Raw genomic sequence first — 3,874 nt, forward strand, 5'->3', positions numbered from 1 at the left:
ATCAAGGACACTCAATAGTTGCTTCTTGAACAAGCTCCACATATCAATTACGCCCTTGCCTTGAAGCCTACTTTTCCAAGCCACGCATCCTAAGTCGTGCCTCACCGCATCATAATTTCCCTGCCCCCAGCTATAACTCTTGCCCTGCAGTGCACACTTATCCCTCTCCATCACTAGAGTAAAAGTCACCGAATTGTGGTCACTGTCCCCAAAGTGCTCACCTACCTCCAATTCTAACACCTGGCCTGGTTCGTTACCCAGAACCAAATCCAGTATGGCCTCATCTCTTGTTGGCCTGTCGACATATTGTGTCAGGAAACCCTCCTGCACACATTGGACAAACATTTAATATAATCCCACGTTCTAAAAAATCGCATAATGGCAGCACCATTTACCAAATCCAGTATGGCCTCATCTCTTGTTGGCCTGTCGACATATTGTGTCAGGAAACCCTCCTGCACACATTGGACAAACATTTAATATAATCCCACGTTCTAAAAAATCGCATAATGGCAGCACCATTTAAACTTATGGGGCCAGAATCGCATTATAACCAATACATGTTTTAAAAGTTCACGTTAAAGAAACATTATCCCCAGTTTGCCAATCATGTTATAGTGAATTCACATTAACGAAATGATTTATAGCAGAATGACCAATTACTTCATAACTGAAGATTCATTCTTGTTATTCTTGTAAATTGTTTCTGCACTCTCCAATGCATTCACATATTTCCAATAATGTGGTGCCCACGATTGTACACATTACTCCAGCCGAGGTCTAACAAGTGTCTTGTACAAGTTCAACATCACCTCCTTGTTCTTGAGCTCTCTGCACCGAGTAGAGTAGAGAAGCTTTATTTGTTGTTTCTACCATTTACACCTGGTACAATAAAAACAAGACAGTGTTCCTCCAGTTCCAGGGTGCTAGAGGAACACACAGACTACATGAGAGTACAGTCATACACAGGACAGCATAAAGTGCATAGAAAAGTGCAAAACATGCAAGACAGCACAATAATTTCTGACACGACAATAGGCACAGTGGTGGACAAATTACAATGTAACAATGAATGATCATAAATAAACATTGTTTTAGCAGCAATTCAAAAAGTTGTCCAAAAATTACAAATGGAATAAAGTGTAATCATACTGTGTTAAGGAGCCTGATGGCTTGGGGGAAGAAACTGTTGCACAGTCTGGTCGTGAGAGACCAAATGCTCTGATATCTTCTGCCAGATGACAGGAGGGAGAAGAATTTGAATGAAAGACGTGTGGGGTCTTCCACAATGCTATTAGCCTTGTGGATGCAGCATGTGGTGTAAATGTCTGTTATGGAGGGAAATCAGACCCTGATCTTCTCAGCTGTCCTCACTATCCGTTATCGGGTCTTACAATCTGAAACGGTGCAATTCCCGAACCAGGCCGTGATGCAGCTGTGGGAGTTGGACTTTCCTCAACCTACGCAGAAAGTAGGCGCACTGTTGGGCCTTCTTGGCTTTGGAGCTGGTGTTGAGGGACCAGGTGAGATTCTCCACCTGGTGGACGCCAAAATATTTGGTGCTCTTTATGATCTCCATTGGGGAGCCGTCGATGTCCAGCAGAGAGTGATCGCTCTGTGCCCTCTTGAAGTCAACAACCATCTCTTTTGTTTTGTCCACGTTCAGAGACAGGTTGTTGGCTCTGCACCAGTCTGTTAGCTGCTGCACCTCTTTTTTGTATGCTGATTTGCCGTTCCTGCTAATGAGACCCACTACTGTCGAGTCATTAGCGAACTTAAAATATAATTCAAGCTGCGTCAGCAGGGTGAACAGCAGTGGACTGAGCACACAGCCCTGGGGTTACCCCATGCTCAGTGTGATGGCGTTGGAGATGCAGGTCCCAATCTGGACTGACTGATGTCTCCCAGGCAAAAAGTCCAGGATATAGTTACACAGGGAGGTATTCAAGTCTCGCAGACTCAGCTTTTAAATGCAGAACTGAAGTTTATGAACAATAATCTGATGTAGGTGTCCTTCTTGTCCGGGGGGTGAGAGCTAGATGGAGGGTGGTGGAGATGGCATCATCTGTTGAGCAGTTGGGACAATACGTGAACTGCAAGGTGTCCAGTGAGGGGGCAGCAGGATCTTGATATGCCTCAGCACGAGCCTCTCGAAATGTTTAATGATGATGGATGGAAACACAACGGGGCAATATACGTTGAGGCAAGACACTGAAGACTTATTCCATATGGGGACAATGGTAGCGGACTTGAAGCACATTGGAACTATGGCGCAACTCAGGGAGATGTTAGAAATGTCCGTGAGAACATCTGCCAGACATCAGAGCATCCTCAAGGTACTCTGACAGGGTTGTCCAGCAGCCTTACATGGATTGACTCTGCATAGAGTTTTGTAAGACACAACACCTGATCATTGGGAGGGGGAAATGGTCTTCCTTGCTGCCGCATCATTTCATGCCTCAAAACGTGCACAGAAGTTGTTCAACTCATCCGGGAGGGAGGCATCCCCAGCACAAGAAGGCATTGCTGTTCTGTGATTGGTTATGGCCTGGATGCCCTTCCACATGCTCCATGTATCGCCGCTGTCCTGAAAGGGGCTGTGTATTCTCTGTGTGGATGCACACTTTGCCTCTTTAATGGCCTGGGTCAGGTTGACCCTCGCTGTTGTTAGGGCCGCCTTGTCATCTGCTCTGAAGGTTGAATCATGGGGCTTCAGCTGTACACACACCTTTGCTGTCATCCACGGCTTCTGGTTGGGGCGAGAAGTGATGGTCTTAGACACGGTGACATTGTCAATACATTTGCTAATGTAGCAAATCACCGACGCCGTGTACTCTTCTAAGTTGATGGAGTTACTTTCAGTTGCCACCTTCCTGAATACGTGTCAGTCAGTGTGCTCAAACCAGTCTTGAGAGCAGAAATGGCTCCTGCCGGCCAGGTTTGCAACTGCTTAAGAAGCAGTTTGACACGTCTGACAAGTGGTCTATATGCTGGGATTAGCATAACAGAGATGTGGTCTGAGGAGCCGAGGTGGGGCTCAGCTCTGCCCTGTATGTGTTGGGAATGTTTGTGTAAACCAGATCCAGTGTGTTCTCCTCTCTCGTCAGAACATCCATATGCTGATGGAATTTAGGGAGCACAGACTTGAGATTCACATGGTTAAAATCTCCAGCAACAATAAACATAAAGTCATGAATGTAGGTTTGCTCACTGAGCTGCAAGGTGCATTTCCAGATGTTTTGTTACCCTATTAGGTGACATCTTCAGTGGGCCTCAGCTGAAGCAATGCTGAAAATTCCTGCTTTCCGTTTATATGTTTGGATTTCTTTGGGTTGGTGATGTCATTTCCTGTGGTGATATTATTTCCTGTGGTGAAGTCACTTCCTGTTCCTTTTCTCAGGGGGTGGTAGATGGGGTCTAACTTGATATGCTTGTTGATTTAGTTCCGGTCGGAATGCCATGCTTTTTGGAATTCTCGTGTGTGTCTTTGTTTGGTTTGTCCTAGGATGGATGTGTTGTCCCAGTCGAAGTGGTGTCCTTCCTCCTCGGTATGTGAGGCTACTAGTGAGTGAGGGTTATGTCTTTTTGTGGCTAGTTTTCTGCCTGTTTGTCCAATGTAGTGTTTGTTACAGTCTTTGCACAGTATTTTGTAAATGACATTAGTTTTGCTTGTTGTCTGTATAGGGTCTTTCAAGTTCATTAGCTGCTGTTTTAGTGTGTTGGTGGGTTTGTGGGCTACCATGATGCCAAGGGGTCTGAGTAGTCTGGCAGTCATTTCTGAGATGTCTTTGATGTAGGGGAGAGTGGCTAGGATTTCTGGACGTGTTTTGTCTGCTTGTTTGGGTTTGTTGCTGAGAATGTACCCATTCTTTTT

This window comes from Chiloscyllium plagiosum, chromosome 30 (assembly GCF_004010195.1).
Source record: "Chiloscyllium plagiosum isolate BGI_BamShark_2017 chromosome 30, ASM401019v2, whole genome shotgun sequence".
Classification (NCBI taxonomy): Eukaryota; Metazoa; Chordata; class Chondrichthyes; order Orectolobiformes; family Hemiscylliidae; genus Chiloscyllium; species Chiloscyllium plagiosum.